This window comes from Macaca fascicularis, chromosome 1 (genome assembly GCF_037993035.2).
Source record: "Macaca fascicularis isolate 582-1 chromosome 1, T2T-MFA8v1.1".
In the NCBI taxonomy this organism is placed as follows: Eukaryota; Metazoa; Chordata; class Mammalia; order Primates; family Cercopithecidae; genus Macaca; species Macaca fascicularis.
The window spans coordinates 172,687,498-172,701,177 of NC_088375.1; the positions used below are offsets into that span (position 1 = coordinate 172,687,498).

Here is a 13,680-nt window from a genome sequence, read left to right on the forward strand (position 1 = left end):
TTCCCCTCAAAGCCTCCAGACAAGACCTCAGCCTGGCCTATGCCTGACTTGAGCTTGGTGATACCCTGGGCAGAGAACTGAGCCATGGCTTGTCATGCCAGCATTCTGACCTACACAACTGTGAGCCAATAAACGGGTATTGTTTTGTGCCATTCAATTTGGGTGATTTGTTACACGGCAAGAGAAAATTAATACATGACACAAATTTTGATTTGGAAAACATGGTCACCGGAAATATAACTAGAAACATAACATTTGACTGCTTACCAGATACCACTGTTCAAAATGCTTTACATACATTAACTCATTTAACCTTCATAACAAGTCTATGTCTTAGTTAGAATTTTTTTTTTTTCATTTTCTCTTGGTTTTACAGAAAGGTTAAGCAACCTGACCAAAGTCACACAGCTTATAAATCACAAAGCTGATAAATAGCAGAGCTGAGGTTCAAAAACAGCATTCTGGTTTCAAAACCTACTCTTAAATACTATACTACAGTGTTTCCCATTTTAATAGTCTATCCAGAGCCACAGATGTCTCCTTCTCTCAAATACGCAAGTTAAGATCCCTAGGTGAGTCTAGGCTGTTAAATTTTGGGCTATTACTTTTTCAATTATTTAATACATTTCCTTGGGGTAAAAATACATGCACAGTTCTAAGTCTGCTCACTGTATCAACTGCAGTCTGTCCACATTTCATATGTAGGTTCTGGGTGTTTTATCTATTAACATATTACCCATCCCTTATAGAGATACAATGACTATAAAAGGCTTTAAAATTTCATTTTGTGTGATGGGGCAGGTATAGTGGTGAATATTACAGTGGAGTGTAATTTCCTCAGTACTATTCTGGGATAGTTATTAGGGCTGTTCATAAATCCTCTAGCTTCAACTTTTCTTCCTCTTTAAAGGTGAACCAGTGCTTGATTAGCTACGTTTCCTTTTTCTGCATTGGTGATCATGGAAACAAATGGTGAGAAGGCACCTCTGCTGCCTGGCTACGTGAATGACCATGGTGAACAGAGGGCTCCTTACTGAGCCCTGATGGGTATGTAACATGAGAAATAAATAAACCTTTGTTTATTTCTTTGTTGTCTTAAGCCATGAGTTTTGGGGCTGTTTGTTACTGAAGCATAACTGTGTCTACCCTGAGTCTAACATGCTCTATACATGTTTATTCTATAATAATTTTTTAAAAAGCCACATTTATACCTTATTCATAGTAACCAAAAACTGGAAACAACCCAAATGTTCACCAACAGGAGAATGATCATCAAATTTTTGTATATTCATAGAATGAAGTATTACTCTGTGATTAAAGGAATAAACATAACATGGATAAATCTCAAAAACGTTATGTTAATGAAAGAAACCAGACACAAAAGAATAAATGCTGTTTGATTCTATTTACATTAAGTTTAAGAACGGTTGAAACTAACCTATAGTGACAGAAATCAGGAAGCAGGTGGCTCTTGGGGGAAGGAGAGATTGACTGTAAAGGGACACCAGCAATCTTTCAGAGGTGAATGAATAGTCTATATTTTTGTTTTGTGTGGAGGTTACACAGGTGTATGCAATTATCAAAACTCAACAGACTTAAGACATAAAATCTATTGCACTGAGTATAAATTATACTCCAACTAAAAAATAAAGCCATGATAATGTGTAGTACAAGACAACTACGTTAGCTTGGAAATGAATATAAGCAAAGGCACAGACAGACCAAAGCAAGGGTATGGATTCTATCACTGATAAGATGTAAGTAAGATACAAAACAACATAAAACCCTGGTTTCTCAAGCTTTAAAACTGGGATAATGTCTAATATTAATAGAATTGTTAGGAGATAATATAAACGTCAAAGCACCAAAGCACACTAATAGAAGTAAATATTTAATGTTTTATGGCTTTGTCATGTTAAATCTCAAATGCTTAGACTTCTAGGTGCTACGTCCTCGGTTACTATTAATTCATTCAGCCATCAATCAAAAAATTTAAAACATCACTGAGTCTAATGCTTTGACTCTAAAGGCTTTATTCTTCTTTTTTCTTTTAATCCCATAGTTTCCATCCTAATTCATGTCCTTTTCATGTTGCCTGGTCTATGACAACAGTATCCCTACTTGTTTTCTTGTTCTGCTTTCTCTGCATCTGAATCCATCCAAATTGCTCCCTCTCAACTGTGAAAACTACCCCCGGAACCGAGCCTGAAAATAACCCAACATCAATGAGTTCCCTCTATGGATGTTTGTTTTGCCTGATGTATAGTTACTTATTTGCATGTCTTTGTAGTTGTTGGAGAACTTCTTACTTAACTGTATGACCTTATACAGCATATGACATACAGGAGGTGCTCAGTAAATCGTGAATTGCTGATGCCATTTGGACTCAATTCTTTCCTGTGTAAGTCTACCTAGCTAGCATTAAATATTAACTAACTCTTGCTGTACCCACTTCTCCAACAGCAATCGCTTGCTGCTTTGAATTTCTAAACTGCTTATGTGGCTTGTCTCAGTAACTTCATTCTATTCTTCTAAGAGCATTTCACTGTATTTTTGGATGCACATATATGTCATATACAGCAATTTGTTGATATAACATATTTATTCTTTATGCCTCAAAGGTGTAACCATAATTCCAACTATAATAAGGGATTTCATTAACATGTTATTTGATAGCCCTCAACTAATTCCTTAGGATAAATATGGGATACTCTAATATAAACTCGAAAAGAACACTGTAAATTGTTGCCAAAATAAAAATTAGTGGTCATGAGGAGAACATACTCATGCTTCAGGGAAACACAATAAGTCCATGGTGACAATTTATGAATGATGAAAAATAAGACATCTAATGTAACGGGTAGTGTGTGTATATTTGTAGAATGCCATAACTTTATCAGGATATGAGATATTCCTAAGAAGCATTTCTACCTCTTCTAAAAGCAAGAAAGTGTGTTTCATCTTAAAATTCATAGGGAATTTTAAGGGACCCCAAATATCCAAAACAATCTTGAAAAAGAAAAAGTTGAAGATCTTACCTTTCCTTGATGTTCAAACCTACTGCAAAGCTATGGTAATCAAAATAGTGTGGTACTGGCATAAAGATCGACATATTAACCTATAGAATAGGACAGACAGCCAAGAAATAAATGTTTATATACATGTATGTATGTATGTATGTATTTTGAGACAGGATCTCACTCTGTCACCCAGGCTGGAGTGCAGTGGCATGATCATAGCTCATTGTAGACTTGAAGCCTCAAATTTCTAGGCTCAAGTAAACCTCCTACCTCCGCCTTCTGAGTAGCTGGGACTACAGGTGCAGGCTACCATTTCTGGCTTTTTTTTTTTTTTCCAACACAGTCTTCCTCTGTTGCCCAGGCAGCAGTATGGGTGATGTGATCATGGCTCACTGCAGCCTTGACCTTCCAGGCTAGAGCAATCCTCACACCTCAGATTCCCAAGTAGCTGGGACCACAGGTGGGTGCCACCACACTGGGCTAATTTTCTTTTTGAATTTTAGTAGAGACGAGGTCTCGCTATGTTGCCCAGTCTGGTCTTGAATTCCTGAGCTCAAGCAATCCTCCCACCTCAGCCTCCCAAAGTGCTGGGATGACAGGCGTGAGCCATCACACCCACCTTGTATATAATTCAGTGATTTTCAACTAGAACACCAAGACCATTCAGTGGGGGAATGGATGATCTTTTCAACAAATGGTGCTAGAAAAACTGGATATCTACATGTAAAAGAAGTCTTCTGGGTGAAGGTTACACAGATGGGGTGCATCTGTAATCCTAGCTACTCAAAAGGCTGAGATGGGAGGATGGCTTAAGCCCAGGAGTTTGAGGCCAAATTGTGCTATGATCATGCCTGTGAAGAGCCACTACTCTCCAGCCTGAGCAACATAGATCCTCAACTCTAAGAGAGGGGAAAAAAAGAATGAAGTCATAGCCTTCCTTTACACCATATATGAAAATAAACTCAAAATGAATCAAGGGCTTAATACAAGAGCTAAAACTATAAAACTCTTAGATGAAAACATAGGGATGAAATGCTTTGTGACATTGGATTTGACAATAATTTCTTGAATACAACACCAAAAGCGCAGGCAACAACAAAAACAGACAAATCGGACATCAAAATAAAAAACCTTGTGTATTTCAAAGGACACAATCAACAGAGTGAAAAGGCAACTTATGAAATAGGAGAAAATATTTGCAAATCATATATCTGACAAGTGGTTAATATCTAGAATACGTAAAGACTCCCATAATTCAACAACAGCAAAACAAACAACCTCATTAAAAAAATGGGCAAGGGACTTGAATAGACATTTCTATAAAGAAAACACACAAAAAGTCAGTAAGCACATGAAAAGATAATATCACTAATTCATCAGGGAAGTGCAAACCAGGCACATCAAAATCACAATGAGATACCACCTCACACTCATTAGGATGGATACCATCCAAAAAAAAAAAAAAAAAAGGAATGTTGGCAAGGTTATGAAGAAAGTAAAACCTGTGTACGTTGTTGGTAGGGATGTAAAATGGTACAGCAACTACGGAAAACAGTATGGAGGCTCCTCAGAAAATTAAAAATAGATTAACTGTATGACTCAGGAATTCCATTTGTGCGGTATATATCCAAAAGAATTGAAAGCAGGGTCTGGAAGATATATCTGTATATCCGTGTTCATAGCAGCATTACTTACAGCCACCAAAAGGTGGAAGCAACCCAAGTATCTATCGATGGATGCGTGGACAAACAAACATGGCACAGACATAAAATGGAACATTATTCAGCCTTAAAAAGGTAAGAAATTCTAGCACATGCTGTGACATGAATGAACATCGAAAATACATGCTAAGTGAAATATACCAGTCACAGAAGGCCAAACACTGCACTAGTCCACTTATGTGAGGTACTAGGACAGTCAAATTCAGAGACAGACAGTAGAATGGTGGCTGCTAGGGGCTGAGAGGAGGGAAGAATGGGGAGTTATTGTTGAATGTATACAGAGTTTCAGTTTGGGAAGATGAAATAATTCTGGAGATGGATGGTGATGATGGTTGCCCAACAATGTGAATGTACTTCAAGCCACTGAACTGTGCATTTAAAATGGTACTTTTTGTATTATATGTTACACTCGGTTGCTTCCACCTTTTGGTTACAGTAAATAATATTGCTCTGAACACGGATATAGAAATATCTCTTCCGGACCCAGCTTTCAATTATTTTGGATGCATGCTCCACAAGTAGAATTGCTGGGTCCTGTGGTCAAATTTTGTGTTGTTTATTTCATCGCAATTAAAATTACCTGAGCAAGAAAAAAAGTGAAAGTGTGATGAAAATATGTTTGAATTACTTACAATGTCACTTAAAATCATGATTGTCTTCAGGGTGCTCTGGGCCTGCCTCTTGGAAACGTCCTTTCACCAAATCCATAGGATCTCATTTTATGCCAACAAAATATCATTTTATCAAAAGCAGAAGTTATGTGCCTGAATTCAGCCTGGATTGTTGAGCAGGCTGACTTTATTTATTGCAACTCGTTCTAAAATGATTACAACTACAATCTAGTGCCTGGCACATCATTTAGGTGCATGTGCACGTACACACACACACGAATGTTGAATAAATGAACACATCAACACAACAAACAAGGCCTGGATATTGCTTTCTGATTGGACTAAATCTAGTGGTCTGAGACATCTCAGGATAGTGAAAAATAATCTCTATACTTCCTGTATTAATTGGAACACGACACTGAATTAACGTTCAGCCAGGAAAGCTCCATGTAAATGAGCCAGAAGTCATGTACAAAACAAAGCAAATCATTCTATCTCAACGGAAAAATTCCTTTCCAAAAAGATTCCAGGAGATACTCCTAACTGTATGAACAGAGGAAACAGTTCCAATTCACAATTAGAAGAAACTACCAAAATAGCTGAGTATGCTGAATCGGAAATAAAAGTCCAATGACAGTGGAATAATGAGTTCTATTTACTTGGCACTTCAAACAATGTCAATCACTAAGGAGGGCTGCCGGGAGAAAGCAGTATCTAGACCCACATTTTACACAGGAGGCCCCAGGCATGTTCTAAATAATTGTTGCCAGTTGCGCAGAGGAAAAGGTGGGTCATAAAATATTTGGCAGTGCAGGCTGGCAGGAGAGTTGATGTGGGGAACTTAGGACTGGATGAAATGGATGACTTAGCCTAATAAGTTTATCAAAGAGAGCCCTTTTTTTTCTTTTCTTTTCTTTTCTTTTTTTTGAGACAGGGTCTCTCTCTGTCGCCCAGGCTGGAGTACAGTGGCACTATCTCAGCTCACTGCAACCTCTGCCTCCTGGGTTGAAGTGATTCTCTTGCCTCCATCTCCTGAGTAGCTGGCATTACAGACGCATGCCACCATGTCCAGTTAATTTTTTGGCATTTTTAGTAAAGACAGGGTTTTGCCATGTTGGCCAAGCTGGTCTCGAACTCCTGGCCTCAAGTGATCGGCCCGTCTTGGCCTCTCAAAGTGCTGGGATTACAGGTGTGAGCCACTGTGCCCAGCCTTCCAAGAGAGTCTTTCTAAAAGGTAGTACAGTAGATACTCTCACCCATTCCCCTCTTATTCCTGGCTGGCAAATCCCAAACATTCAGGAACACAGACCTTAATATGCAGCCCTCACCATAAGGCCATGTGCTGGGATCCCCACCCTCAGGGACAAACTGGGACAAATCCTGCCTGATTACTCTTTGATAATCATGGTAATCTCATTTCAAGAGGCAGCAATGGTTTGGCAATGGTAATGAGTCATACCGGAGATCCTCAGTAGAGACTTGTTCAGAGGCCTTATGCTCTGCTAAAGTCGTCTGAAGGATGAAAAACTCAGAATTCTAAGGCTAAAAGTTTACAAGTGACAGGAATATGCACAGAGGAAACCAAACGTCTCACTCTGGTTGCCGTAATTTCTTCAGATAGTGCTATTTCTTATCTGTTCATTAAGATTCTTTGACAGTAAGCAATAAAAATAAATTTGGGCCAACTTAAGCAAAAGAGAATTTACTGGAGGGATACTGAGCTCTCACAAAATTGACAGGCTATAGGATCAGGCTTGGGACAGTTGGGAACTAAGAGACCTCCAGAGGACAAGGAAGTAGGAAACAGAAGGATGTAGCAGGAGTGTCTGGCCAGGGCACTGTGGCTCTATGGATAAACACCATTCGTATCAAATCACTCACATCGCTTGCTTCCAATTCTATGCCTAAAGTATCATATTGCCCAAGTGTGAGACACATTGACCACCCGCTGGCCACACTTTGGCAGTGAGAGAAAGAACTGGCTCCTTCAGCTTCCACAGAGGGAGACAGGTATCTAGATGTACTGTTTCTCTGTGTGTGTGTGTGTGTGTGTGTGTTTGTGTGTGTATTGGGAGATGGGAAGTGGGGGTCTACCCAAGGAAACAGGAATTCCACTGGGCAAATAGTATAAATATTGACCAGCAAGAAAGAAAAAAAGCAAGCTCACATCATCCCTGATGACCATCCCAATTAGTTGTCTCTGAGTGCCAAAAGAGGTGAAACAAATACAGGCATAATTCCCATAAGCGAATATATGCACTTATTGTATTAAGGAATGGAAGTAGCAAAGAAAAAATTACCAATTCTGCCCACGAAAGAGTAAAACTGAGTAGACCAATATCAACTTCTGAAATTGAATTGGTAATTAAAAAAAAAAACTTGCCAACCAAAAAAAGCCCTGGACCAGATGGATTCAAACTGAATTCTACCAGACGTACAAAGAACTGATACCAATCCTACTGAAACTGTTCCAAAAAAATCAAGGAGGAGGGGCACCTCCCTAACTCATTCTATGAAGCCAGCATCAGCTGACACCAAAATCTGGCAGAGATGCAACAAAAAAAGAAAACTTCAGGCCAGTATCCCTCATGAACATAGAAGCAAAAATCATCAACAAAATATTAGCAAACCAAATTCAGTAGCACATCAAAAAGTTTACCACCACCAAGTAGGCTTTATTCCTGAGATGCAAATCTGGTTCAACATACACACATCAGTAAATGTGATTCACCACATAAACAGAATCAAAAGCAAAAATCATATGATGATCATCTCAATAGATGCAGAAAAAGCTTTTGATAAAATCCAACATACCTTCATAATAAAAACCCTCAACAGACTACACATTGAAGGAACACCTCAAAATGATAAGAGCCATCTCTGAAAAACCTGCAGCTGACATCATGCTACCTTACAGAATTCAAAACAATTGACATACACAGCTATACTTACCCAACGATACCTTCCTAAAGAAGGATTGCTTCTCTCCTAGAAGCACATGTCCAGGTATTCTGATTGGGTACCCAGTTGTGGAACCTTTGGGTTTCTACACATCCTATGACTTTGCTTACTTATCCTTCGAGTCTTAGCCTAAGCATCTTTCTCTGTGACATCTTCCCACAGACCCCAAAGACTACATCAGATGCATCTCCTATATGTCCCTACAGCATCAGAGTACTTATATCACTGGATAAGGTACTAGACTATTGTTTATTCTCTGTTTCCTCCTTTCAGACAGAAATTGTGCTCTTTCCATCACCAACCCCACCGCAATAACACACGTAGGTGTTCTGTAAACACCTGCTGAAAAGATGAATGAATGTTTCTTTACGCAAGTTAAACTCAGGCTTATGCATGCATTCTTTTTTCCTGTTTATCAAAACTAGATCTAATGAATCAAGAGCACAAGAAGGATTTTTATTTTTATACTTTTTGAGATGGAGTTTCACTCTTTTTGCCCAGGCTGGAGTGCAATGCGTGATCTCAGCTCACTGCAGCCTCCACCTCCTGGGTTCAAGTGATTCTCCTGCCTCAGCCTCCCAAATACCTGGGATTACCGGCACCCGCCACCATGCCCAGCTAATTTTTGTATTTTTAGTAGAGACGGGGTTTCACCATGTTGGTTAGGCTGGTCTGGAACTCCTGACCTCAGATGATCCGCCCGCCTCGGCCTCCCTAAGTGCTGGGATTACAGGTGTGAGCCACCATGCCCGGCCAAGAAGGATTTTTAAAATAGGCATCCAAGTTGCTTCTTCAGATGATCATCTCCTTAAGATGACTCTGGCATTCACATTAACTTCAAGCAATATCGTCTTTCAGGGATATGGCCAGAGGACAATGAGCCACGCTATATTTTTAATTACACAAGCAAGACATATGTTCAATTGATACAGGAAGGTGGAGCCCATGGTGAGTCCACTTTTACTCAGTGGGGCTTGACAGCTAGCACTAAATCTTTCCAAGGATTTCAGTTTCATCTCGTTTCCTTTAGCCCCAGGAGTTTTTACACAGTACACATTTTCCACATGTAATTAAGTAACGGAGAGTGAGTTGTTATACATGACATTCAAGTTTTGATAGTGGGGGAAGGTATGACAAGAGCTGCAGGCAAGATCATTAATCTCCTTGGATCCCTGCACTGCCAAATACAGCAATTTATTCGTTGTGTTAATATAGTTCTCCTCCTGTACTTAAATTGGTGTGCTCACATGAAGGGGAGAATGCCAAACACGAAAACCCACAGAACCGAATGTAGAGTGCATAGCAAGCACCCAGATTGTAATATGCATCTGGATGATACGGAGTTGAATAATTTAGTGTATCAGAGACCACATGTTTAAAGTACAATTTCCAGGATTGTCCAAAATCTAATGATGTGAAAAGGAAAAGGGAAAAAGTGATTATGTAAGTCATGTATAAATAGCTGCAACTTGCTAATTTGTGCTAATGACCCACAGACCCCTTGCCAATTATAGATGAATTAGTATACGAATAAATACAAGTGTTAAAAGAATATGACAAGGACCTGATCACAAAATGTACATTGCTATAGACTAAAGGCCTTAGTTAATTAAAATGTTGCTTGCAGCATATTTTAATAGCTTTCTGTGATTACTGCTAATCATTCTCTAAAACCTGTGGCCAGTTCCCATTTTCATCTCAATTGTCAATAAATTTGAAAAACAGTTGCCAAGGTATAAAAGCCAAAATTTTCTGTATAATGGAAAAGCACAGAGGATAATTTCAACTAAGGAAGGAAATTTTGCCAAATAGAAGTGCAAATTGTTAAGAAATACAATTTATAAAAACTAGTTTTCAAAGTTACATTATAACACAGTACAAGCTATGCAGAGTTCAAAAGACAAGCAAAATCGCATCTGTGGTGCTGAGATGATTTAAGTGTTAACTTTTGGAAACTTGATAATGAATCGAATTTTAACTTCTTCAGGATTTGATTCTAAAACAGGCAAAATCAGGATTCTTACAATAAATAATTATTCAGAATCACTCCTATATGTTTTTTCTCCCTATAAAAGAAGATATAAAAAAATCTTAGCTAATTTGGGAAAGTACTGGGAAGAGGGGCTGAGGTATGAGGAATTTTGTAAAATACTGAGTTACAGAAATATATATTTTTTAATCCACAAAATAACAACAATGAACTTACTATAATTGTTGCCTTTGGACAATAAGTAATCTAGAACTGCTTAGTAGGAGCAAAAAGGAAATTCATTCAATAAAGCTTTCTGAACACTCATTATATGCTACACACTGTAATTGAAAGACCATGCAGGAAAGGTTCATGCTACAGTCTGAATGTTTGTGTCCCCTCAAAATTCATATGTTGAAACTGAATCACCAACATGAAGGTATTAATAGGCAGGGCCTTTTGGAAGGTGTTTACGTCATGAGAGTGGGGCCCTCATGGTGGGATTACTGCCTTACAAAGGAGGCCCAAGGGAGCCCCTCCTGTTACGTGGGATACACGGAATAGATCTATGAAAGAGGAAGCAGGCCCTCTCCCAGACACCAAATCTGCTAGAGCCTTGATCTCGAACTTTGTAGCCTCCAAAACTGTGAGAAATAAATTTCTGGGCCAGGCCCAGTGGCTCGCGTCTGTGATCCCAGCACTTTGGGAGGCTGAGGTGGGCAGACCATTGAGGCCAGGAGTTTGAGACCAGCCTGGCCAACACAGTGAAACCCCATCTCTACTAAAATACAAAAAAAATTAGCCGGGCCTGGTGGTACACACCTATAGTCCCAGCTACTCGGGAGGCTGAGGCATGAGAATTGTTTGAGCCTGGGAGGCAGTGGTTGCAGTGTGCCAAGATCGCACCACTGCACTCCAGCCTGGGTGACAGAGCAAGACTCTGTCTCAAAATAAATAAATAAATAAATGAATTTCTGTTCTTTGTAAGACACTCGGGTATTTTGTTACAGCAGTCCGAATGGACTAAGAATTAGAGTACAGATTTTAAATGTACATTGATACTTCTAAATTGCTTAAAATCACTTCCAGTAAATAAGCATTCAGTAGCGTCCTCAATTTTGTGTATACCATTGATTTACTCAACAAATTCTTTTCTTGATTCTGTTCTGTTCAATGATCAAAACTGAAATAATCAGACTCTAAATTGATGGAGCTTTACTACTATGATTAAAATTCTATTCAGGTTTCTCTTCTGTCTTCTAAATAATTTCAAATCGTTTAACCTTTCTTTATTGAAGGAGGAGGGTTTTATTTCCCAACTACACAATTGCATTAAATTATTTCCTTTGGACTCTATTCAATGTTCTTTTTGCTCTCTTTAAAATTGCACGGCCCATGTGGGTAATAAAAGCCCCACCACATGTGCTGAAGAGGTAAGTAATGTTGATAACAGCTCTTGTGGTAGCAGCCATCACTATGTACTAAATACCATGTGCAGATGCTGACCCTGTTAAGTGCTACATACATCTTCTCATGTACTAGCCACACAGTGTGCTTTTTTTTTTTTTTTGAGACAAGGTCTTGCTGTCACCCAAGCTGAAGTGTAGTGGCGTGATCATGGCTCACTGCAGCCTCAACCTCCTTGGCTCATGCGATGCTCCTGCTTCAGCCTCCCAAGTAGCTGGGACTACAGGGCACATGCCACGACACCCGGCTAATTTTTTTCTTTTGCACAGATTGGGTCTCACTATGTTGCCCAGACCAGTCTTAAACTCCTGAACTCAAGCCATCCTACTGCCTTGGCCTCCCAAAGTGGTGGGATTACAGGTGTGAGTCACTGCGCCCGGCCCCCACACAACTTTATGCAAAGTTTTCAAGTCTAAACACACTACTTTTGTGGACTTCTCTCAATGAACAACATCTGAATCTCTTGAGTGCCGACCTTTCTTCAAAGTCTACTCAATTTTTTTTTTAAATCAACTAACTCTAATTTTATAACCCTTGCCAAAAGAAAGGACAAGAAAACCAAAAAGGAGACTGGTGTCTAACAGAGGATGTCAAAGGAGAGTAAGGATAAAGGGCTCATCTTAACATACAAAGACATATGTGAAGGAGGAAGCTTTCACTCTCTGAAAATAGAGTAAAAAACTAGAAAGCCAGAAAGTGCCAGTAGGTGGGAGAAAAGGATGCTAATACAGGATTTCCTTTTTTTTTGAGACAGAGTCTCGCTCTGTCAACCAGGTGGGAGTACAGTGGTGTGATCTCGGCTCACTGAAACATCTGCCTCCTGAGTTCAAGAAGCAATTCTCCTGCCTCAGCCTCCTGAGTAGCTGGGATTACAGGTGTGCGCCACCACGCCTGGCTAATTTTTGTATTTTTAGTAGAGACAGGGTTTCACCATGTTGGCTTGGCCAGGCTGATCTCGAACTCCTGACATCGTGATCTGCCCGCCTCAGCCTCCCAAAGTGCTGGGATTACAGACGTGAGCCACCATGCCTGGTCTTTTTTTTTTTTTTTTTCCTTTTTTTTTTGAGATAGAGTCTTTCTCTGTCGTCCAGGCTGGAGTGCATGGTGCGATCTCAGCTCACTGAAGCCTCTGCCTCCTGGGTTCAAGCAATTCTCCTGCCTTAGCCTCCCGAGTAGCTGGGAGTAGAGTTGTGTGCCATCACACCTGGCTAATTTTTTGTATTTTTCAGTAGAGACAGGTTTCGCTGTGTTGGCCAGTCTGGTCTCAAACTCCTAACCTTAGGTGATCCTCCCAAACTGCTGGGATTACAGACATGAGCCACCGTGCCTGGTCCTAATGCAGGATTTCTTCAGGAGCAAAGTAGAAGTGGAAAGGAATATTTCAATCACGTTAGTGCCCATGCTGGGAATAAAACCACCTCCTAATCCCAATGGTCCCTGGGAATGGACAGATCTTACTGCTGGTAGCTAATGAGAAAGGGAAGAATAATAATGATTGTCATCATCCTAAAATAGCAGCTAACATTCTTTCACCCCTTATTCTCTGCTAGATATTGTATTGAGCATTTTCAATTTCTGAAATATCACAATGAATGAGGGAGGTGCTTTATTATCCCATTTTACAGATGATACCTGAGTCCCAGAAGGAAAAAGAAGCAGAGCTACAGTGAACATAGAGGGTTAGGTACATGACCTAAAAATAATTCAGATTTACTTGTCATTTCAGTCCAATAAAGAGAATCAAACAACCTCATTTCTACTGCTGATGTGGCAATGTTGGCTACAAACAGTCAGATCCCTAATTCTGATTTACTTGTACCAAGAGGGCTCAATCAGCTTGCAGGGGAGGTGTGAGTAAATGTGAAGCCCCAAACATACAATACAACTCTAGGCAGCAGTGCTGACATCTTCTCTACTCCAGGCTTCTCACC

General features: G+C 39.7%; 1 protein-coding gene across 12 annotated transcripts in view; it reads right to left on the bottom strand.

The window, feature by feature from the left end:
- The window catches only part of PATJ (PATJ crumbs cell polarity complex component), a 426,407-nt gene that overhangs the window by 138,512 nt on the left and 274,215 nt on the right, over positions 1-13,680 (bottom strand). The window lies entirely within an intron of this gene.